At 39.3% G+C, this 26,382-nt stretch overlaps 1 long non-coding RNA gene across 1 annotated transcript in view; it reads left to right on the top strand.

The window, feature by feature from the left end:
* The window catches only part of LOC132370670 (uncharacterized), a 65,630-nt gene extending 49,575 nt beyond the window's left edge, over nt 1-16,055 (top strand). The window contains exon 4 of the long non-coding RNA XR_009504655.1: nt 15,667-16,055. This is a non-coding gene — a long non-coding RNA (uncharacterized LOC132370670). The remainder of the gene's footprint in view (nt 1-15,666) is intronic.
* Nucleotides 16,056-26,382: the final 10,327 nt, after the last annotated feature.

The raw sequence follows: 26,382 nt of genomic DNA, 5'->3' as shown, positions 1-26,382 counted from the left end.
CTGCCCCCTTGTTCTGCAGACAAGGAAGCAGCAGCTTTCACAGAGTCACTTGGCAGGTATGTGACAGAGCCAGAATTTTGAACCCCAGTATCCCAACTTCCAGGTCAGAACGTAGCATTCACCATATCATGCTGACTCCTTGGAGAAAGAGTGACTCTGAGAGACTTATGTACCGTACACAGGGGCACTGGGATTTGATCTCAAAGTGTATTTATTACCATGAGCTCCACTGAGTGGTCATAGCTACCGTGGCTGCTATTTAATTATTCCTTTATCTGATAATAAGAATAGTTCATGCACAAAGATGCTAAACAATAGCTACAATATGCATCTTCTCTCAAGTGTTCCTGCTCAGCATTTGAATCCAGCCTCTATGCTGGAATTCGAGTAACCTCACTCTTTAAAAGGTAGGTCTGGCAATATTAAAGAGCCACCAAACCTCCTGGGATTCATATGTAGAGTCACTTTTGTGTATGGAAGCAAGCAGGAGGAAAAAGCCTGCATAGAAGCGTGCCATGCTCCTGGCACATTGTGGGCCCAAATAAGTGATCTTTCACTGCTACAGTTTCACCTGAGAGGAAAGCAAAGAAGGAAAATGGTGTTTGTTGCGTGAACGACTGATTACCAAAGGTGTAATTCAGTAATCACTCACAGCACCATCAGTCATGCCTGAGCAATTAAAATTTCACAAACACAATCATCACTCCGACAGGGCAAAACTTGGCTCTTATCTCAATGTTCTGGGGCTTTCTCAGATCACAGATTGTATGAGCTCCTGGCATGGAGATCTCACAATAAAATTTACCCAGTGGTGCATCTTGCCTGAATCAAATTTAACAGTCATGATGGCCCTATAAATGCGCTGGACAGGGAGGGTCCATCCCTGCTGAGCAGACACATGCCTTGATTGATGAGGAAGCCCCATCAAATTTCAGACCCAGGCTAAACCCAGCTGAAGCTCCCTTCCATCTCTCATCTTCTATGATATCAGTTATAACTCTTATCCAGAGAATCAAGCAGATCTGCTTCTGGCTCAGTGTGACTCTATCAAGTCTAGCTCTGACCTCATCCCCACACATGTGGCCTCAGAGCCTTTCACTCATGATTTGTGGCCCACACACATGACAATAACCCTGAGTGCCAGTACTGTACACTGGCTGACACCACAGGGTCCAGAACCCACCATGCCACACCCTCTAGAAAGAGTGACGTGTGCCGTGCCCCCCAGGCTAACTCTCTGGGTTTACAGCATTGCATCTACAGATGCAAAGAATCCCAGATGGGCCCATTGAGCATTTACTGTGTGTCAGGGACTTAGCTAAATGTTTTAAAGGCATTATCTTATTTTATTCTCCTGATAGCCAAATGAGGAAGATTTTATTATATCCATTTTCTATGTGTGGAAACGAAAGTCAGAGATCAAGTAACTGGTCTGAGGTCACACAGTGAACAAGTGGCAGAGCTAGGATTAGGGCCCAGATGTGTCTGACCCCAAATCCCAAGCTCATCACCTCTGTGCTCTACCGCGGCCTCTGTCACGTCGTCCTTCATTGCTAAGGTACAGCGCTGCGCACGCATGCGTGAAGACCGGGCAGGCAGGACCAGAGGCGGTTGGAACTGCTCTTGCCTAGCCTCCCTCACCCATCCGTTCATCCTTCCAGCAGATGTTGACAACTGCTGCAGGCCAGGTGCTATGGCAGGAACAAACAGCACAGAGGTCCCCTCCTTAGCATGAGGACCTCAAAGACAAACAAGGACTTATTTTGCAGGCTGCTCAGTCTGCAGCCCATGTGTGTTCACTTTTCTCTCCAGGGGTCATCTTTACCAGGAGCTTTAGGGCTGGACCTAGTTGGCTCTTGAGAGATTCCACAGAGTTCAGAACACAAGGCTGGTGCCACTACTGTTGGTCTCAGGCTAGATATTTATCCCAGGGGAACTTCAAACCATGGAGTATTCCAAAGCCTCTCCTTCCCACCTGTCTGGAATTGCTTTCTGACTACACCTTTGCATGATTCACTAGCAGCAATATTTCTGGAGCACTTCCAATTCAAGTGAAAGTATTTGGTGTTTCTTCAGTTACTGGCTTAACCTGATGTAAAAGGGCTGGAAGGTCCTGAACAAGTTCTGCTTGACGGACCCAACACCCCCTAACACTCCTCATGCAGTTAATGATAGCTTCTTCCTTCTCATGGGAAACCATTGGGATTAGACAGTTGTAATTGACCCTCGTGCTTAAGTCACACCAAGTCTGTGGGTACCCCTCCAGAAGACTATGCTTCTTGTAACCAGTGGAACGTGAAATGGATGCAAATTTTCTGTAATAATTTCTCTGTGTCCAAAAATTATGTTCACTTGTCCTTTAAATATTCTTGTTAAGGGTAGAGAAAGCCTCCCCGCTGGGACTGCCTACATCAAACAGAGGAACACTCCATTTTGTTCCCCAGGGGTAGTAGCCAAAGGAGCTTGATAGTGTTCAGAGGACTTGGCCAAGAGCTGCAGGCAAATGACTTCTGTCTTCACTCCCTAAGACCAAGTGGACCATTCCATCCAGGGGGTCCTAGACTACTCAAACTTCCAGAACAACCCCACTTTGGGTAAAGAGCTGCAAAACAACACAGGTCATATCTGAATGTTGCTCAGCAATGCTTTCTATAGAGAATGAAAGTAAACAAAGAATATCCCTTTCACTAGTCTCCAGCTCTTAAATGTCCTAAAACAGTCATCTCATTCCTTAATAAAAAGAATGCAGGTCAGCCTAGCCCATAGAAGGTACATAGCTGATACTGGCAACACTCTAAACAGAAGCTTCTTAGGAGGATAAACTGTTGGTCAAAAAAGCATGTTGTTCACTGATGGGAAAATGGCATAGGTTTTCAGTTTTATTCCTTTTGTGTACCAGTGGTTTTATATTATGCTGGTTTATGGCAAGGTGCTCCAAACGGTCTTTGTCCCTACGAAGTAGATACAATCTGCTCCTCCTGTGCCTACTTGATGCTACCCAAATACAGTTCCCCACTGAAGACTTGTCTCCTCCAGGAAGTCTGCTCTGACTTGTATCCTGAGAATTTTCGCAGCCTTTGTAGGGTGCTCCCTCTAAATGGTGGTCATAAAGCACTAATGGCCTCATATGACTTCAAAACAGGATAGCAATAGTCATCTGGGAAAAAATGCCTTTTGCCCACTAACTGAGAAAGCAGATGGAAAATTAGAACTGCCAAATGACTTTTCAAGAACAGCTCAAGAGTCAATCAGGTGACCTTTCCCGGGAAACTACTAAATGGATATAGCTTAGTGTTCTTGTGCAAAGTAGCAATAAACTACTGATATTTCTTTTACTTCTCTGCCAGCTATGGAAAAAAAAATTGTCTATGAAAATTGTATATGGCGGTACAGCTTTTCTGGGGAACAAATCCACTTCTAAAATTTATCCTAAGGAATTAACTGCAGCTGTACACAGCGCCAGATGTCCATTGCTATATTATATAACAGGGGAAAAAATGTTGGGACACATTTGTAAGTAAATTGTGGTACATCCGTTGGGAGAATACTAAGCAATCGTTAAAAATCACATATAATAATATCTTAAAATATGGCAAAATATTCACAATATATTGTTAAATGAAAAAAGTTATGTTGTATGCATGGCATTATCCCAATTTTGCACATGAAAAGAATTTATGGCATAAACGCAAGGAAAAAAGATAGAAAAATGATTATCCCTGTTTTTTTCTGTATTCTCCAATTTTTCTGCAAGAATATGTTTTTTTCTTTTCGTTTTAAGTAAAAAGAAGTTACTTTTTAAAAAGATAAGCTAAATAACTGTAGCAAGAATTTGGGAAGAGAAACTCTCTGTAATTGAACACTAACACAGCTTTAAGCTTTCTGATAGCTGAGGAAAAATATAAAGTTTTCATGTTTCATAGTGATTATTAGATAAATGTGTATCTTCTAAAGAACACTTTTCTTTATCCTCAAAGTAAACTTGTGAGCTAAGCTTGTATAACATGAAAACCTTTTTATACTGTAAATTATTCTAAGGGGTCGAAAAGGGGGTGGACAATTTTAAAGCACTGTTTGTACTGGGTATCAGCTGTTTTCACTATGCAGCACGCATATAACTTTCTTCTGGCAACTGCTCCCTGATTTTCCTCTCTGGAACCCACCCTCACTCTCATGAAGTCCCTGTGCAAAGGGCAAGGTGACTAATCCCTAATTTCAGGGACGGACATAAACTCAGACCTGATCAATTACAGTATCACAGTCCCCACCCCATAGTAATTGCTTAAGGGATAAACTTCGACCTAAACATAGCCAGTGAAATGCAATAAAACTTCTGTGGGACTCCTGAGAGAGAAACACATGCTCTTTTCTACTGGACTTAAATCTAGGAGGACAAAAGGCTACCAAAAACCTTCTTTTCCACCACTTAGAGTCTGAAGATGAAGCCAATATAAGGAGAACCAGTACCAAGAAACAGAGTGAGATTTGGACCTAGTATCAAGCTTCTGGGTCAAACTATACCTGAAGCTCTGTCTATCCTTGTGCTTTTTAGTTGCATAAGCCAATAAATTCCCCTTTTATTGCTTAAGCCAGGATAGGTTGAGTTTTTTTATTTGCAACCTTAATACCCATTTCCAATCCTACAGGGATGGTCAAACACACCTTTTAGAAATTATAAATATACTGCAGAAGCTGAAAAACTCCCCATGAGAGTAATTAAAGGAAGACATGATAAAGAAAGTGTTATTATCCCTATTCAGAAATCCGAGACCAGATGTCTTTTTTTTACTTTAATCATCCTCTTTGATTGGATAGTTATATTCCTGAATAATAATCCCTCCCTCAGAGTGTTGTTATGAAGAATAAATGAGGATAAAAATATATGAAAATGCTTAGAACAGTGCCTGGCACTCAATAGGTTCCCAAGAAATTTTAGTTTCCTTCCCCCAGAATATTATTGTCCAAAAACAAAATGCAGGGACTCCCCTGGTGGCGCAGTGGTTAAGAATCCACCTGCCAAAGCAGGGGACACAGGTCCGATCCCTGGTCCGGGAAGATCCCACATGCCGCAGAGCAACTAAACCCGTGCGCCATAACTACTGAGCCTGCGCTCTAGAGCCTGTGAGCCACAACTGCTGAGGCCACATGCCACAACTACTGAACCTGCGTGCTGCAACTACTGAAGCCCACGTGCCTAGAGCCTGTGCTCCACAACAAGAGAAGCCACCGAAATGAGAAGCCCGCACACCACAGAGAAGAGTAGCCCCTGCTTGCCACAACTAGAGAAAACCTGCACGTAGCAACAAAGACCCAACGCAGCCAAGAAATAAAAGAAAATGTGCACAGACAAGACACTTGTAAATTATCAAGACTTACACAGTTGTCCAAAACAATGTTCTTTGGACCTCTTTTGAACTGAAACATGATCAGAGCATAGGGTATTTGCAAGAAAACATCCCCAAAGCAATGATACTGCTATATTTACAAATGATGGACCAAAGTGTATGCCTTAGGAGAAGGACATCACAGTGGGCACTTTTGCAGAACTATGGCCACACAGGAGAACTGACCCTGAGCAGAGTTTGTCAGATGGGAAGCAGGAAGGCCTACGAAGGACTAGGCACAGTGACATGTTTGATGTGCCAACTGAGAAAGCAAGGAGCATGAAAACAGCTCCAGGGATGACTCCAAAGAGATGTATGTCCCGAAAGCTGGACTTCTTTTTGGAAATGTTGCAGGTGCTCCTAAGAGGTTAATGTGGTACCAAGAGCGCGTGTTTTAAGTTATACACACCTAAACTACAGTCTCTTACCTGCTAAGTGATCTTGAGCTATTTCTTAAACTAACTCTCAGGTTTTTTATCTGTGACATTTGAATAAGAGTATGTACTGGTAGTAGCTCCTTTCCTCCAAGATGTGCCAAGCATTAGGGAAGGTCACAGATAGCCCTGTTCTCCTGTTGGGTATATGATGGGTTTGTGCTTCCCTATCGCCTTGGAAGTGGGGTGTATTCTTGTAGTTTGCTTTGGGAAATGAAATGTGAGGTGAAGTGCCTTGTATCTGGTGAGGTGGAAGCTTCAAGAGCCAGAGCGTGATTTGTTAGGTCCCCTTCTACCTGACGAGGTAATTCTAGACACAAGATTGGGTCTCTTGTCAGCCTGAATTGCCTGGTGTCTATCATGAAAAAAACTCCCCTGGTGAACTGCACTGAATATGGATCATGAACGAGAAATAGGTTTTGAGTTGCTCCTTACTTCAGCACAACCAAGCCCACCCTGTTTGATGCACCAAGGTAGCCCCTCTTACTTACATGAAGTCATTTAGAGATATTCAGCATGTAATTTAATTCTCTCAAAACTTTGAACCTCTCCATATGTTACAATCAATGTCAAAGTACTTCTAGAACTTTACAAGCAAAATTAGGAAGATTCAAAGTAAAATGGATGTGATTAGAAAGGATTGCTAATACCCAGTGCCAGTGAAGATACAGGATGACAAATATTCTCACACTCTGTTATAAAAATGTAAATTGCATAAGCTTTCTGAAGGACAATCTAACCCTTTCCCTGGATAGGGAAGTGCAAACCTATCATTTACCCAGCAGGAGAACAGGACTATCTGTGGCTTCTCTCATGACTGGCACATCTTGGAGGCAAGGAGCTACTACCAGGTACATATTATCATTCAAATTATCAAAATTTAACCCAATTTAGAAATGTCTTCTTAGAAAATTATGAAACACTTATGCAAAGAGATACATATAAGTATGTTCTCTGATGTACTAGTTGCAAGAGTGAAAAGTTGGAAATGACCCAAATGTCTAACACTAGGAGGTCAGTTACATAAACATGGTAAATACATATATGGAACACTGCTGTGCAGCCATGAAGAACAATGAGGTCAATTCATATTTCTGAACACAAGTATATCCGTGATATATTATTTGTGAAGGGCAAAGTGAAATAGCATATGCTGTATGATTCTGTTTTCATAAATGTATATTTGCAATACTGAAAAAAGAGCTACCTAAATGCAATTAATGGGTTATCTTTCTGTAATAAGCTAAAATTGATTTCCACTTTCTTTGTTTTTTCCTTCTGAGTGCCTGATTCTTTCCTTTTTTACAATAAACATAATTATTACTTTTTTAATCAGAAAAAAGTAATAAAGCTATTTTTATTCTGAAAATGGAGGGGGATGAGTGGGAGGTAAGAGGCTGAGGGAGAAAGAGTCAGAGAGATGGAAAGAGTGACCAAGAGGTTGTCTATAAACCAGGGCTGCAGAGATTGGGAAACACCCAAGTTCTTTCGAGAAGAGTTATGTTCTTTTTCTTTTCCATTATGGTTTATGACAGGATATTGAATATAGTTCCCTGTGTTATAGGGACCTTGTTGTTTATCCAATCTATATATAATAGTTTGCATCTGCTAATCCCAAAATCCCAATCCACCCCTCCCCCTTGGCAACCACAAGTCTGTTCTCTAGGCCTGTGAGTCTGTTTCTGTTTCATAGAAAAGTTCATTCATGTCATATTTTAGATTCCACATATAAGGGATATCATATGGTATTTGTCTTTCTCTTCCTGACTTACTTCACTTAGTATGATAATCTGTAGGTCCATCCATGTTGCTACAAATGGCATTATTTCATTATTTTTTATGGCTAAGTAGTATCCTGTTGCATACATATACCACATCTTCTTTATCCATTCATCTGTCCTTGGACATTTAGGTTGTTTCCAAGTCTTGGCTATTGTAAATAGTGCTGCTATGAACATAGGAGTGCATGTATCTTTTTGGATTATAGTTTTTTCCAGATATATGCACAGGAGTGGAATTGCTATGGCAGCACCAATTTACATTCCCACCAACAATGTAGGAGGATTCCCTTTTCTCCACACCCTCTGCAGCAATTTTTTTTTTGGCTACGCTGCGCGGCATATGAGATCCTAGCTCCCCAACCAGGGATTGAACCCACACCCTCAGCAGTGAAAGCACAGAGTCCTAACCACTGGACCACCAGGGAATTCCCTATTTGTTGACTTTTTAGTGATGGCCGTTCTGACCGTTGTGCGGTGGTACCTCATTGTAGTTTTTTTTTTTTTTTTCTCATTGTAGTTTTGATTTGCATTTCTCTAATAATTAGCGATGATGAGCATCTTTTCAAGTGCCTATTGACCATCTGTATGTGAGAAGGGTTATGTTTAAAATAGTTGTAACCAAATGATACCAAAAGCTAATCAACTATATTCGGCCCTGAAAAAAGACATTTTTTAAAGGTTGTTCAGCATGGAGTGTAGGAAAAAAGTCCAGCAGCCAAAATGTGTCACTGTGTCCAGAGCTGCTCTATCCAAGAGAACGGCCACTAGCCCCACAGCTAATGAGCATCTGGAATGAGTTTAATCCAAATTGAGATGTACCATAAGTGGAACATAAACACTGGACTTTAAAGACTTAGTATGAAAAAAAGAATATAAACTATCTCAAGAATTTTAACATAGATTGTGTGTTGAAATGATATCATTTCAGATATATTGGTTTAGATAAAAGACATTATTTAGATTAACCTCACCTGCTACTTTTTACTTTTCTAATGTGGCTACTAGAAAGCTTAAAATTCCATGTGTGGCCCACATTTTATTTCCACTGGACAGTGCTGGTCTAATTATTGTCCAGAGGAAAGATTGTCAGCTCTTGCTTAACTTACCTAAACCCATTCATCCAGAATTTATATTTATCAAATATACAATATTTTATGTCTGATAGAATGGTTTCCATTGCTTTTTAAAAGTTTGACTTTTTTTTTTCTATTTGCCCACTTTTGAGTACTTTCAATATATTTAAGCCAATTTATCTAAAGCTACTTGTTTCAATTTTAAGCTTAAATACTAATCAGAAGGTGAGAATATTTGGAGAAGTTTGGACATATTCAGAAAAGGGGGAGATTATTCCCTATGACTAGGAAAACAACATAGCATTTCACACCTTTCTGTCACCACTTTTCTTTCTTTTCAGTGAAGAGGGAAAAGGCAGCTCAGTGCAAAGAACTCAGAAGTGCAAATCAGGCCCCCTCCTCTGGGTAGAATTTTAGCAGGTACAGTAAGTCCCCTACATACGAAAGTGTTCTTTTCCAAGAGCGCGTTCGTATGTTCAATTTGTAAGTCCAGCAAAGTTAGCCTAGGTACCGAACTAACACAGTTGGCTACATAGTGCTGTACTGTAATAGGTTTATAATACTTTTCACACAAATAATACATAAAAAACAAACAAATACAAAAAATAAAACATTTTTAATCTTACATACAGTACCTTGAAAAGTACAGTAGTACAGTACAACAGCTGGCATACAGGGGCTGGCATCGAGTGAACAGGCAAGATGAGTTACTGACTGGAGGAGGGAGAGGAAGTGGGAGATGGTAGAGCTGAAGGAACCTCAGCAATAGGAAACGGGGGCAAGCTGCAATTTCACTCACGCCTGACGTTGATGGAACGCATGTTTGCATCTTTGAAAGTTTGCAACTTGAAGGTTCGTATGTAGGGGACTTACGTAGTGATATCCTCTCCATAGATTTCATACCAACATAAATTCCAGATGGATTAAAGAGACACTTTTAAACCATAAGAAAAACTAGAAGAATATTAAATGTACTGTGTATTTAACCATTGGGACAGGAGGATTTTTTGCAAACAATAAAAGTATCTTTTAATTCACTGAAATAAAAATAACAACATTTAATTTTAAAGTAAGGCTTGACTCTTTGTCTTCACATGCTCAGCCCAGGACACATTTTGTGCTCCTTCCTTCATATATACAGTTAGGCCACCAACTTACAGATTGGCATTTAGGCTCAAATTAGAGGTTGTCCTGACTGACCCTTGCCAGTCTCTTAGAATAAACTAGCCTAGCTTTTTTTTAAATTGAAGTATAGCTGATTTACAACATCGTGTTAGTTTCAGTGTGTAGCACAGTGATTCAGTATATATACAGTAGTGTGTATCTGTTAATCCCATACTCCTAATCCATCCCTCCCCCAACTTTCCCCTTTGGTAACCATAAGTTTGTTTTCTATGTCTATGAGTCTCTTTCTGTTTTGTAAATAAGTTCATTTGTATCTTTTTTTTTTTTTTTAATTCTACATATAAGTGATATCCTATGGTATTTGTCTTTCTGTGGCTTACTACACTTAGTATGAGAATCTCTAGGTCCTTCCATGTTGCTGCAGGGACAGGAGGACTTTTAAAGAAGCAAAGAAAAAGGTGGAAAAAAGGATGGATAGGTTAGACTATGTACAAATTTAAAACTTACAAAGTATAGAAATGAGACAAGAGAAAATAATTATAGCAAATATCACAAACATTAAATAAACTTTTAAAATGTATAGATATTAGACAAGTTAATTTTAAAAATACTTTGAGGGCTTCCCTGGTGGCACAGTAGATAAGAATCTGCCTGCCAATGCAGGGGACACGAGTTCGAGCCCTGGTCCAGGAAGATCCCACATGCCGCGGAGCAACTAAGCCAGTGAGCCACAACTACTGAGCCTGAACTCTAGAGCCCACAAGCCACAACTACTGAAGCCTGCGTGCCTAGAGCCCGTGCTTCGCAACAAGAGAAGCCACCGCAATGAGAACCCCGTGCACCGCAACGAAGAGTAGCCCCCGCTCGCCACAACTAGAGAAAGCCTGCGTGCAGCAACGAAGACCCAACACAGCCAAAAATAAATAAATAAAATTAAAAAACAAAAACTTTGACCCCCAAATGTAAAAGGCCTGAATCAATAATTAATCAAAGAAGAATAATAACTGTCAAATAACACCATGAGAAAATGTTCACTCTCCCTTGTAAACAAATGAATGCAAATTAAAACAAAAGTAAGTTATCTATTCTACCTACCTGATTGGCAAAGTTATTATTGTGATTGTTGTTTTGTTTGGTGCTGGTGAGAATATAGTAAAATGGGTACTAATATATATCTTGATGGCTCTGAAATTTTATATAAACTCTTTGAAAAACATTTGCTGTAAAAAGACTTTGATAAAGTAATTCCATGTCTGGAATCTATCCCCAAGGAAAAACATAAACACAAAAATCTTTATGAGCAAAAATACTTGTCACAGAGTTATTTATAATATTTAAAAATTAAAAACAACTTCTAATTTCCAAACAATAAGAAAAGGCTTAAGTAAAATATGGTATATTCACTCAATGGAATACTATGTAGTCAATAAAACTGTTTGCCCAGGCTAGGTACTAACATGGAAAATGGACTATGATATAATATTTAGTGAAGAAACAGGGTTTCAAATTGTATACATACATATACATTGCATGATCATAACTATGTAAAACTGTTCATTTAAAAAAAGATGGAAGGAAATATTGTGTTTACCTTTCAGTAGTTGAGCCATGAATTATATTTTTCTATTTTTCTGAAATGTATTTTATTAATGCCTATGAGTGATTATTATGGTAGGCCAAATAGTATAAATGAGTATTTCTATAGACTCCCCAAAGATGTCCATATCCTTATCCCCAGAACCAGTGGATATGTTACCTTACCCAGTAAAAGGGGCATTGTAGATGTGATTAAATTAAGGATCTCAAGATAGGGAGCTTATCCTGGATTATGTGGTCCAATGTAATCACATAAGTCTTGTAAGAGGAAGGCAGTAGTGTTAGAGAAAGAAGGCAATATGATAACAGTAGCAGAGGTTGTAGTCAGGGAGAGATTTGAAGATGCTTCACTGATGGCTTTGGAGATAGAGGAAGGGACTGTGAGCCAAAGAATGCAGGCCACCTCTAGAAGCTGGAAAAGGCAAGGAAACAGATTTTCTCCTAGAGCCTCCGGAAGAAGCACAGCCCTGCTAACACCTTAATTTTAGGATTTCTGATCTCTATATCTGTAAGATAATAAATTAGCGTTATCTCAACTAATAAGGACATACTCTATAGCACAGGGAACTCTGCTCAATACTTTGTAATGACCTATATGGGAAAAGAATCTAAAAAAGAGTGAATATATGTATATGTGTAACTGATACACATTGCTGTACAGCAGAAACTAACACAACATTGTAAATCAACTATACTCTAATAAAAAAATTTTTAACGTTTTTATTGGAGTATAATTGCTTTACAATGGTGTGTTAGTTTCTGCTTTATAACAAATTGAATCAGTTATACATATACATATATCCCCATATCTCTTCCCTCTTCCATCTCCCTCCCTCCCACCCTCCCTATCCCACCCTTCAAGCTGGTCACAAAGCATGGAGCTGATCTCCCTGTGCTATGTGGCTGCTTCCCACTACCTATCTACTTTACATTTAGTAGTGTATATATGTCCATATATACACTACCACTCTCTCACTTTGTCCCAGTTTACCCTTCCCCCTCCCCGTGTCCTCAAGTCCATTTTCTAGTAGATCTGCATCTTTATTCCCATCTTGCCCCTAGGTTCTCCATGACCTTTTTTTTTTCTTTTAGATTCCATATATATGTGTTAGCATACGATATTTGTTTTTCTCTTTCTGACTTGCTTCACTCTGTATGACAGACTCTAGGTCCATCCACCTCACTACAAATAACTCAATTTCGTTCCTTTATATGGCTGAGTAATATTCCATTGTATATATGTGCCACATCTTCTTTATCCATTCATCTGTTGATGGACACTTAGGCTTCCATGTCCTGGCTATTGTAAATAGAACTGCAATGAACATTGTGGTACATGACTCTTTTTGAATTATGGTTTTCTCAGGGTATATGCCCAGTAGTGGGTTTGCTGGGTTGTATGGTAGTTCTATTTTTAGTTTTTTAAGGAACCTCCATACTGTTCTCCATAGTGGCTGTATCAATATACATTCCCACCAACAGTGCAAGAGGGTTCCCTTTTCTCCACACCCTCTCCAGCATTTATTGTTTGTAGATTTTTTGATGATGGCCATTCTGACCAGTGTGAGGTGATATCTCATTGTAGTTTTGATTTGCATTTCTCTAATGATTAATGATGTTGAGCATTCTTTCATGTGTTTGTTGGCAATCTGTATATCTTCTTTGGAGAAATGTCTATTTAGGTCTTCTGCCCATTTTTGGATGGGGTTGTTTGTATTTTTGATATTGAGCTGCATGAGCTGCTTGTAAATTTTGGAGATTAATCCTTTGTCCATTGATTCATTTGCAAACATTTTCTCCCATTCTGAGGGTTGTCTTTTCGTCTTGTTTATGGTTTCATTTGCTGTGCAAAAGCTTTTAAGTTTCATTAGGTCCCATTTGTTTATTTTTGTTTTTATTTCCATTTCTCTAGGAGGTGGGTCAAAAAGGATCTTGCTGTGATTTATGTCATAGAGTGTTCTGCCTATGTTTTCCTCTAAGAGTTTGATAGTGTCTGGCTATACATTTAGGTCTTTAATCCATTTTCAGTTTATTTTTGTGTATGGTGTTAGGGAGTGTTCTAATTTCATTATTTTACATGTACCTGTCCAGTTTTCCCAGCACCACTTATTGAAGAGGCTATCTTTTCTCCATTGTATATTCTTGCCTCCTTTATCAAAGATAAGGTGACCATATGTGCATGGGTTTATCTCTGGGCTTTCTGTCCTGTTCCATTGATCTATATTTCTGTTTTTGTTCCAGTACCATACTGTCTTGATTACTGTAACTTTGTAGTATAGTCTGAAGTCCGGGAGCCTGATTCCTCCAACTCCTTTTTTCTTTCTCAAGATTGCTGTGGCTATTCGGGGTCTTTTGTGTTTCCATACAAATTTTTTAAAAAAGAAAATCATACAATCTCAAAAAAAAAAAAGAAATTTACATTATCTTAAGCCACTAAGTTATGGTAATTAGTTACAGCAGCAACAGGAAGCAGATACAAATATATACCATTTTTATGGTGGAAACAAAGTTTTTTGGTTAAAACTCACTTTATTTGATTTTAAAAAGCTTTAAAAATAATATGTGGGTTAATATTTGTAGTCCAGTAGTGTTACTTCATCATTTAGATGTCACAAAATATAAAGCAATAGAGCTTAATATGTTTCTGATGAACTTGTCTCCTCTTTCCACTCTCCCTGTCAACACAGAAATGCCTCACTACACAGCAATAAACACTGGATTTGGGGTAATTTTCTTAAAAATGAAATCTAGTACACAAATGTCTGAGAAGCAGACAACAAGCAACAGGAAGGAGAAGTTTTAAAAAGGGGATAAAATCTATGAATCATAAGTAAAAACACTCCCTGAGCTGAGTAACTCCAGATTTATGCAAATTCAACACTGCACAAAAATTTCCAAAAGACACATAATATGATTTTAAAGAAACAGAGAAGTCTGAGATAGTTAATGGAATGGAAATACAGAACAACTGTTATTATTTCCTCACTTGCTTTCTGCCTGTTCTCCCTTCAGTCCAGTGTCTTGTCCCATCCTGGACTCCAGGTTTGATTTCCTGTTGACAGGTCCTGCTCCTGCTGCTTTGATCTTGGTGTTTCAAGTCACCTGGAGGGTCTGGTTCCTGACCTTCAGCTCCCCCTCCAACATCCCCACCCCACAGTCTAGTTTAGATTCACTCCACCCATTTTCTCTCTTGGACACTATTTCTGGTCTTCATTAGCTCACCTCTGAAGACTCTACCTCCAGTCTTGGGATCTAGGAGATGAAGGGCAGGGGGGAGGGGGGAGGGAGCATGGATAAAGGTGAGAAGGTGGACAACCTTCAACCAATGGGCAAAATTATCTTTGAAATAGGGGTAGAAGAGAAAGGAAGGAGGGAGAGGGGGAAGGAGGAAGGGAGGAAGGAAGGAAAGGAAGGAAAGGAGGAGGGGAGGAAGGAAGGAAAGAACGAAGGAAGGGGAAGAGGGAGGGGAAGAGAAAGGGAAAAGAAAAGGAAAAAAGATGGAAAAGAACTATATAACATAAAACAGTTACCAGTCGCCTTAGGGGAAAAATACTCAGAAAGCTGTGGAAACCATTCCATCACACATGAAATGTTTTAACAAATACTCATTTAAGGTAAATGGCTCATTAGCTGACCTGGCTGTTGGGTGAACTGGTTTTCGTGAGGTGGCCTGTTTTCCAAGTGTGCCCTAGCACGTGCACACTTGTACACCACACGGCAGGTTCAGCACATCCTGGACCTGGGGAAAAGTGCCTGTGGCCATCCTCACATGCAGACAGTCTGCTCAGATCCCCTAATTATCTGGTTCGTCTGCACTCATCAAGCTGCCTTCTCATTATAATGTGGCTTCCCATGTAGATTTTCCCACTGGGAAAGAACAGGCTGACCTGTAAGTGGGAGTATTCTGGTCCCACTGGCAGTTACTCTGCACAGAAATTAATAAATCAGTCTTCTCTTGGGAATTTGATTTGTATGTCCATTCTCAGAGTCTAAAAATTTTTTTCCTGCACTAAAAATAGTTATGTTATTGTCTTAGTTAAGGCAATTCAATGAAACCCACTTTAGGTAGTATTAACACAATGTAGGAATTTATTACAAGACGGTGGTGGTGTGTCACAGAACTCAAGGGCAGAAAGGGCAATTAGGACTAGAACCAGAAACCAGAAAGCAGTCAGGATTGAAGCTGCTGCCCCTGCTGTTGGTCTGCATCTCGCATTCCCAAGGCTGCCCCTCGTTTCTGTCTCACACATGCTTCATTTTTTTCTCTCTACAGATTAGCTTTCTCTGCTTCTCAGACATGCAGCTGAAGAAGGCTACCTCTCACCTGCCTCAGCGCCAGCAGCCAAAGGAGACAAGCACCTGTGAGTCCCAATTCTAAATTCCCACAGATAGAATCTGATTGGCCCGATTTGGGTCAGATATCCACCCTAATCAAATTCTCTGTGACTGATTGGGGGAGCTGGGAGCCGGAGGACAGGTTCAGGCCCAGCTCCATGAAATTGAGAACAATTCCCAGAAGAAGAAGGAAGATTATGGAATGGATGGGACAAGCATCCCCCAGATTGCCACAAACTCTGAGTCAGAAATGTTTCAGAGTTTGGAACATTTTTTTCTTTTTGGAACTTTCTGGAATTTTTTTTTTGAAGTATAGTTTATTTACAATGTTACTACAGGTGTACAGCAAAGTGATTCAGTTATGCATATATATATATATATATATATATATATATATATATATATATATATATATATATATTCTTTTTCATTATGGTTTATTACAGGATGTTGAATATAGTTCCCTGAGCTATACAGTAGGACCTTGTTGTTTATTTTATATATAGTACTTTGTATCCACTAATCCCAAACTCCTAATTTATCCCTGCCCCCTCCCCCTGTTTCCCCTTTGGTAACCATAAGTTTGTTTTCTATGTCTGTGAGTCTGTTTCTGTTTTGTAAATAAGTTCATTTATATCATATTTTAGATTCCACATATAGGTGATATTTTATGATATGTCTTTCTCTGACTTACTTCACTTAGTATGATAATCTCTAGGTTCATCCATGTTGCTACAAGTGGCATTATTTCATCTTTTTATGGCTTAGTATTCCACTGTGTACATATTCCACATCTTCTTTATCCATTCATCTGTCGATGGACACTTAGGTTGCTTCCATGTCTTGGCTATTGTGAATACTGCTGCTACGAACATTGGGGTGCATGTATCTTTTTGAATTAGAGGTTTCTCCGGATAGATACCCAGGAATGGTATTGCTGGATCATACAGCAATTCTATTTTTAGTTTTTTAAAGAACCTCCATCCTGTTTTCCATAGTGGCTGCACCAATTTACATTCCCAAGAATTTGGAATTTTTTATATTCTAGGATATGATCAGGTACCTCACATAACATCACCCCCCCCAGCAGAGTCTAAAGCAGCTTCCCATAATCAAACACATCAATATTTTTAGAATGAAAACATGAATATTCATACAAAATAGGAAATAGGATTATAAATAGCCTCACGTGAGTTCAGGTTTTGCCTCCAAAGGAGTTACAAAAGTGCTTTTGGTTTTCAGATCATTAGAATTTCAAAATTGCAGATGAGAGGTTTAGATTACACTACTCTGGGCTTGCAAAGCCGAGGACAGACCATGATAGTATCAAGGCACTTCCTCCTAGGGACTCCCTAGAACCTTACTCCTCCAAGTGTGGTCTCTGGACCAGCAACGTCAACGTAACCAGGGACCTTGTTGGAAGTGCTGAATCTCAGGTCCCATCCTAGCTCTACTGAATCAGAATTTGCATTTTAAAAAGGTGCATAGTATCTTAGTCCATTCAGGCTGCTATAACAAAGTACCATAGACTGGGTGGCTTATAAACAACAGAAATTCATTGCTCGTAGTTTAGGAGGCTGGGAAGTCCAAGATCAAGTTACTAGCAGATTCATTGTCTGGTGGAGCCCTCTTCCTGGTTCATAGACAACTGTCTTTTTGCTGTGTCCTGACATGCTGGAAGGGGTTAGGGAGCTCTGTGGGATCTCTTTTATAAGGGCATTAACCCCCTGCATGAGGGCTTCACCCTCATGGCCTAAGCAACTCCAAAGGTCACCTAATATCATCATCTTGGGGGTTAAGATTTCAACACAGGAGTTTTAGGGGGACACTAACATTCAGTCCATAGCACCCCAGCGCTTTGTATGCATGTTAAAGTTTGAGAAGCAGTGCTCTAAGTGGCCCTGGACACACTATTTTTGTTCTCACCTCCCTGGTTCTCAGATTCCTGGCTCCCTAGCCCAGCCTCCGATGTTATCTCCCTTAAACCCACCCTTCATGATGCATCCAAAGTAAATCTTCAGTTTTGTCATTCCCTAGTTTACAACAAAACAAAATAAAACAAATATATGTTTTTAAAAACCTCAATGCTCCTAATTCCCTACCACAGAGATTCTTTTTTTGTTTGTTTCTTTTCTTTTTCTACAGCATAGATTCTTAATATGGATGGGGTTAGAGAATATCTGTATCTTCTAAAATTATCTGTAAAATTTTGAATGTATATTTATTTTACTAGGGAGTAGGTCCATGGCTTCCATTAATTTTTCAAAGGGGTCTGTGACCCTATAAAGGGTAAGGATTCATCTTCTGGTAACTCTGATCTATTTATAGTTTCCCATGCCTTTGTGTGTGTGTGTGTGTGTGTGTGCGCGCGCATGCTTATAACATTTCCTCTGCTGAGATTTCTTTTATAAATGCACTGGATTGAATGTCTACCATGTGCTAGATGCTAGAAATACCACAGTGAACAAGCCAAAAAGGCTCCTCTCACCATTTGGCATCTGACTTTTGCTCATCCTTCAAGGCTTAGCTCAGCCTCATCTCCTCCAGGAAGGCTGAGATAAGCCCTTCATATTTTTTTTTTGATGTTTTCAAACCATCATACAAATTATTATTGTTTGTTTATTTATTTATTTATTATTTATTTATTTATTTTTGGCTGCGTTGGGTCTTCGTTGCTGTGCGCAGGCTTTCTCTAGTTGTGGCGAGCGGGGACTACTCTTCATCGCGGTGCGTGGGCTTCTCATTGCAGTGGCTTCTCTTGTAGCGGAGCATGGGCTCTAGGCACCCGGGCTTCAGTAGTTGTGACACGTGAGCTCAGTAGTTGTGGCTCGAGGGCTCTAGAGCACAGGCTCAGTAGTTGTGGCGCATGGGCTTAGTTGCTCTGCAGCATGTGGGATCTTCCCGGACCAGAGATCGAACCCGTGTCCCCTGCATTGGCAGGCGGATTCTTAACCACTGCACCACCAGGGCAGTCCCAAGCCCTTCATTTTTGACCCCTTGACACCTTATCTCTGACATTTACAAGGAAGATATTTGTTTATGTGTCTTCTTCCCCACTATTAGCAACATGTGGGCTCAAGCTAACTTTATGTACAACTCCTTTGTACAATAAGGGTTCAATAAACATTTGTTGTACTGGAAAAAAAAAAAAGTTCAAAATTGATTCTTTTTCCTCTGGAATGGAAATAAATGGTCTATTCCCTACTGATTTCACAAGACTATTGGAAAAGTCACAACAGGATAGAGACTATTATAAGACTCTATTCAGAATCAAGGTGAATTTCACAGTTAATTTATCCTTCTACTAATCTCTGAGATCCGAGTCAACAGAAAAAATGCTAAGGATGATGGTGCTGTGAAAAAAATATGAGTGGCTACAAAATGAGCCTTATCCTTGGCAAGACCTTTGGGGGCAAGACCTCTGCTTCCTCTGACTTCTCACCTGCTCCAGAAGCTTCGTCCGCCACAACTTTTTTAAAGGCATGGCACAGTTTCATCCTCCAGGAAGTCTTCTCTGGCCCCACCATCCAGGCTAGGTCCTCCTAGGATTGCTTTCTTAGAATTGTTCTCCTTTCCTTCTAAGCCCTTGCCTTGGTTTTAATTAATCACTCATTTGTGTGACTATTTGACTAGTATCTGCCCCCACGTTTGCATTAGACTGTAAGTTTCATGAGAAAAAAAAAAAAAAGGCATGGCACAGTAATTCTTAAACTGTAATCAAGGTGCTTTTCTCATTTACATTTCCTTGTACTCCATTTCTCCCCATGAGACGTGTGTATTGCCACAGGGCAGATTAAGATTGTTATACTGGAATACAAAGAAAAAGACTCCAAAATGGGTTGATGAAATCATTCAGTAGTCATAGCTGTAGGAACAACAACCAAAAAAAAGCGCTTTGCCAGAACTAAGCTATTTGATAGAAAAAGGGAGAAACAGGAATTGTTGAAATTCAAAGGACAAACCATTAAGGAATAAGGAATGATATTTGTCCATTAACAAAAAAAAAGTGAGCATTCTACCAAAATTGTTAACCAAATATAATCAAGCCTTTAAAATTAATTTCCAGCTTACAGGGAACAAAAACTATATTAAAAAAAAGTTAAATGACACCACAAGGATATGATCAGGCAAATCAGAAGATGAGACTCTACATGACAACTCAAATGTCAATGTAACTTAAAAGAAAAAGGTGAGGGGATTCTTTTAGAATAAGAGAGATTAAAAACCATAACAACAAGATGCAGTTCATTAACTCTGATTGGATTCTGGTTCTAAAGTATTAATTTCAAAAATTTATGTTGGGGACAACTGGGGAAATTTGAATATGTAATTTAAATTAGATGATATTAGCAAGTTATTATTCATTTTCTTAGGTGTGATAATGGTATTATTATGTAGAATAACCTTATTCTTAGGAGATGCATACTGAATACTGAAGTATTTAGGAGAGAAAAGTCTACAATTTGAAGTGTTTCATATATAAAACTTTCTCTTAAAGTAAATATGGCAAAATGTTAACAAGAGTTTAATCAAGATAATGTACATGCAAATGTCATGGTTCTGCTCTATATCTTCCGTATACTTGAAGATTTCTGGAACAGTCCATTGAAAACATAACTTGAAAAGAGAACAGAGATTGGCTCAAGATGGCAGAGTAGAAGGATGTGCCCTCACTCCCTCTTGCAAGAGCACCAGAATCACAACTAACTGCTGAACAATCATCGACAGGAAGACACTGGAACTCACCAAAAAAGACACCCCGTGTCCAAAGACAAAGGAGAAGCCACAATGAGATGGTAGAAGGGGGGCAATCACAATAAAATCAAATCCCATAACTGCTGGGTGGGTGACTCACAAACTGGAAAACACTTATACCACAGAAGTCCACCCACTGGAGTGAAGGTTCTGAGCCTCACATCAGGCTTCCCAACCTGGGGGCCCGGCAATGGGAAGAGGAATTCCTAGAGAATCAGACTGAAGGCTAGCAGGATTTGATTGCAGGATTTCTACAGGACTTGGGGAAACAGAGACTACACTCTTGGAGGGCACACACAAAGTAGTGTGTGCATCAGGACCCAGGGGAAGGAGCAGTGATCCCATAGGAGACTGAACCAGACCTACCTGCTAATGTTCGAGGGTCTCCTGCAGAGGCGGGGGGTGGCTGTGTCTGACCATGAGGACAAGGACACTGGCAGCAGAAGTTCTGGGAAGTACTCCTTGGCGTGAGCCCTCCCAGAGTCCGCCATTAGCCCCACCAAAGAGCCCGGGTAGGCTCCAGTGTTGGGTCGCCTCAGGCCAAACAACCAACAGGGAGGGAACCCAGCCCCACCCATCAGCAGACAAGTGGATTAAAGTTTTACTGAGCTCTGCCCACCAGAGCAACAGCCAGCTCTACCCACCACCAGTTCCTCCCATCAGGAAACTTGCACAAGCCTCTTAGATAGCCTCATCCACCAGAGGGCAGACAGCAGAAGCAAGAAGAACTACAATCCTGCAGCCTGTGGAACTAAAACCACATTCACAGGAAGATAGATGATATGAAAAGGCAGAGGGCTATGTACTAGATAAAGGAACAAGATAAAACCCCAGAAAAAAAACTAAATGAAGTGGAGATAGGCAACCTTCCAGAAAAAGAATTCAGAATAATGATAGTGAAGGTGATCCAGGACCTCGGAAAAAGAATGGAGGCAAAGATCGAGAAGATGCAAGAAATGTTTAATAAACACCTAGAAGAATTAAAGAACAAACAAACAGAGATGAACAATACAATAACTGAAATGAAAAATACACTAGAAGGAATCAATAGCAGAATAACTGAGGCAGAAGAATGGATAAGTGACCTGGAAGACAGAATAGTGGAATTCACTGCTGCAGAACGAATAAAGAAAAAGGAATGAAAAGAAATGAAGACAGCCTAAGAGACCTCTGGGACAACATTAAATGCAACAACATTCACATTATAGGGGTCCCAGAAGGAGAAGAGAGAGAGAAAAGACCCGAGAAAATATATGAAGAGATTATACTCAAAAACTTCCCTAACATGGGAAAGAAAATAGCCACCCAAGTCCAGAAAGCACAGAGAGTACCATACAGGATAAACCCAAGCAGAAACACGCTGAGACACATAGTAATCAAAGTGGCAAAAATTAAAGACAAAGAAAAATTATTGAAAGCAGCAAGGGAAAAATGACAAATAACATACAAGGGAACTCCCATAAGGTTAACAGCTGATTTCTCAGCAGAAACTCTACAAGCCAGAAGGGAGTGGCATGACATATTTAAAGTGATGAAAGGGAACAACCTACAACCAAGATTACTCTAACCAGCAAGGATCTCATTCAGATTTGATGGAGGAATCAAAAGCTTTACAGACAAGCAAAAGCTAAGAGAATTCAGCACCAACAAACCAGCTCTACAACAAATGCTAAAGGAACTTCTCTAAGTGGGAAACACAAAAGAAAAGGACTTACAAAAACAAACCCAAAACAATTAAGAAAATGGTCGTAGGAACATACATATCGATAATTACCTTAAACGTAAATGGATTAAATGCTCCAACCAAAAGACACAGGCTCGCTGAATGGATACAAAAACAAGACCCATATATATGCTGTCTACAAGAGACCCACTTCAGACCTAGTGACACAAACAGACTGAAAGTGAGGGGATAGAAAAAGATATTCCATGCAAATGGAAATCAAAAGAAAGCTGGAGTAGCAATACTCATATCAGATAAAATAGACTTTAAAATAAAGAATGTTACAAGAGACAAGGGAGGACACTACATAATGATCAAGGGATCAATCCAAGAAGAAGATATAACAATTATAAATATATAAGCATCCAACATAGGAGCACCTCAATACATAAGGCAACTGCTAACAGCTATAAAAGAGGAAATCGACAGTAACACAATAATAGTGGGGGACTTTAACACCTCACTAACACCAATGGACAGATCATCCAAACCGAAAATTAATAAGGAAACACAAGCTTTAAATGACACAATAGGCCAGATAGATTTAATTGATACTTATAGGACATTCCATCCAAAAACAGCAGATTACACTTTCTTCTCAGGTATGCATGGAACATTCTCCAGGATAGATCATATCTTGGGTCACAAATCAAGCCTCAGTAAATTTAAGAAAATTGAAGTCATGTCAAGCATCTTTTCTGACCACAACACTATGAGATTAGAAATGAATTACAGGGAAAAAAACATAAAAAACACAAACGCATGGAGGTTAAACAATACGTTACTAAATAACCAAGAGATCATTGAAGAAATCAAAGAGGAAATCAAAAAATACCTAGAGACAAATGACAATGAAAACACGACAATACAAAACCTATGGGATTCAGCAAAAGCAGTTCTAAGAGGGAAGTTTATAGCAATACAATCCTACCTCAAGAAACAACAAACATCTCAATTAAACAATCTAACCTTACAACTAAAGGGACTAGAGAAATAAGAACAAACAAAACCAAAAGTTAGTAGAAGGAAAGAAATCATAAAGATAAGAGCAGAAATAAATGAAATAGAAACAAAGAAAACAATAGCAAAGATCACTAAAACTAAAAGTTGGTTCTTTGAGAAGACAAACAAAATTGATAAACCATTAGCCAGACTCATCAAGAAAAAGAGGGAGAGGACTCAAATCAATAAAATTAGAAATGAAAAAGGAGAAGTTACAACAGACACCACAGAAATACAAAGCATCCTAAGAGACTACTACAAGCAACTCTATGCCAATAAAATGGACAACCTGGAAGAAATGGACAGATTCTTAGAAAGGTATAACCTTCCAAGACTGAACCAGGAAGAAATAGAAAATATGAACAGACCAATCACAAGTAATGAAATTGAAACTGTGATTAAAAATCTTCCAACAAACAAAAGTCCAGGACCAGATGGCTTCACAGGTGAATTCTATCAAACATTTAGAGAAGAGCTAACACCCATCCTTCTCAAACTCTTCCAAAAAATTGCAGAGGAAGGAACACTCCCAAACTCATTCTATGAGGCCACCATCACCCTGATACCAAAACCAGACAAAGGTACTACCAAAAAAGAAAATTACAGACCAATATCACTGATGAATATAGATGCAAAACTCCTCAACAAAATACTAGCAAACAGAATCCAACAACACCTTAAAAGGATCATACACCATGATCAAGTGGGATTTATCCCAGTGATGCAAGCATTCTTCAATATATGCAAATCAATCAATGTGATACACCATATTAACAAATTGAAGCAGAAAAACCATATGATCATCTCAATAGATGCAGAAAAAGCTTTTGATAAAATTCAACACCCATTTATGATAAAAACTCTGCAGAAAGTGGGCATAGAGGGAACCTACCTCAACATAATAAAGGCCATATACGACAAACCCACAGCAAACATCATTCTCAATGGTGAAAAACTGAATGCATTTCCTCTAAGATCAGGAACAAGACAAGGATGTCCACTCTCACCACTATTATTCAACATAGTTTTGGAAGTCCTAGCCACAGTAATCAGAGAAGGAAAAGAAATAAAAAGAATACAAATTGGAAAAGAAGTAGTAAAACTATCACTGTTTGCAGATGACATGATACTATACCTAGAAAATCCTTAAGATGCCACCAGAAAACTACTAGAGCTAACCAATGAATTTGGTAAAGTTGCAGGATACAAAACTAATGCACAGAAATCTCTTGCATTCCTATACACTAATGATGAAAAATCTGAAAGAGAAATTCAGGAAACATTCCCATTTACCATTGCAACAAAGAGAATAAAATACCTAGGAATAGACCTACCTAGGGAGACAAAAGACCTGTATGCAGAAAACTATAAGACACTGATGAAAGAAATTAAAGATGATACCAGCAGATGGAGAGTTGTACCATGTTCTTCATTTGGAAGAATCAATATTGTGAAAATGACTATACTACCCAAAGCAATCTACAGATTCAATGCAATCCCTATCAAATTACCAGTGGCATTTTTTACAGAACTAGAACAAAAAGTCTTAAAATTTGTATGGAGATACAAAAGACCCCGAATAGCCAAAGTGGTTTTGAGGGGAAAAAACGGAGCTGAAGGAATCAGACTCCCTGACTTCAGACTATACTACAAAGCTACAGTAATCAGGACCATATGGTACTGACACACAAACAGAAATATAGATCAATGGAACAGGATAGAAAGCCCAGAGATAAACCCACACACCTATGGTCAACTGATCTATGACAAAGGAGGCAAGGATATACAATGGAGAAAAGACAGTCTCTTCAATAAGTGGTGCTGGGAAAACTGGACAGCTACATGTGAAAGAATGAAATTAGAGCACTCCCTAACACCATACACAAAAATAAACTCAAAATGGATTAGAGAGCTAAATGTAAGACTGGACACTATAAAACTCTTGGAGGAAAACATAGGAAGAGCACTCTTTGACATAAATCACAGCAAGATCTTTTTTGATCCATCTCCTAGAGTAATGGAAATAAAAACAAAAATAAACAAATGGGACCTAATGAAACTTAAAGGCTTTTGCACAGCAAAGGAAACCACAAACAAGATGAAAAGACAACCCTCAGATTGGGAGAAAATATTTGCAAACGAATCAACGGACAAAGGATTAATCTCCAGAATATATAAACAGCTCATGCAGCTCAATATTTAAAAAGCAAACAACCCAATCCAAAAATGGGCAGACGACCTAAATAGACATTTTTCCAAAGAAGACATACAGATGGCCAAGAAACACATGAAAAGCTGCTCAACATCACTAATTATTAGAGAAATGCAAATCAAAACTACAATGAGGTATCAGCTCACACCAGTTAGAATGGACATCATCAGAACATCTACGAACAACAAATGCTGGCGAGGGTGTGGAGAAAAGGGAACCCTCTTGCACTGTTGGTGGGAATGTAAATTGATACAGCCACTATGGATAACAGTATGGAGGTTCCTTAAAAAACTAAAAATAGAATTACCATATGACCCAGCAACTGCACTCCTGGGCATATACCCAGAGAAAACCATAATTCAAAAAGACACATGCACCCCAATGTTCATTGCAGCACTATTTACAATAGCCAGGACATGGAAGCAACCTAAATGCCCATCGACAGACGAATGGATAAAGAAGATGTGGTACATATACACAATGGAATATTACTCAACCATCAAAAGGAACGAAATTGGGTCATTTGTACAGATGTGGATGGATCTAGAGACTGTCATACAGAGTGAAGTAAGTCAGAAATAGAAAAAGAAATATCGTATATTAACACATATATGTGGAACCTAGAAAAATGGTACAAATGAACCAGTTTGCAGGGCAGAAGTTGAGACACAGATGTAGAGAACAAACGTATGGACACCAAGGGGGGAAAGCGGTGGGGGCGTGGGGGTGGTGTGATGAATTGGGAGATTGGGATTGACATCTATACACTAATACATATAAAATAGATAACTAATAAGAACCTGCTATATTAAAAAAAAAGAGAGAGAGAGAGAGAGAAGAGAGAACAGATGAAGACCTAGACTATCCAACCTCAAGAGGTGGAATTGGAGTTGCCGTGGGTGAGTGGGTGGGGGCACCAGAAGGGAAGTCAGTGGAGCCTCCAAGACCGGAGGGGCCACTCA

Source organism: Balaenoptera ricei, chromosome 8, assembly GCF_028023285.1.
Source record: "Balaenoptera ricei isolate mBalRic1 chromosome 8, mBalRic1.hap2, whole genome shotgun sequence".
In the NCBI taxonomy this organism is placed as follows: Eukaryota; Metazoa; Chordata; class Mammalia; order Artiodactyla; family Balaenopteridae; genus Balaenoptera; species Balaenoptera ricei.
This window is presented reverse-complemented; position numbering and strand designations above follow the sequence as displayed.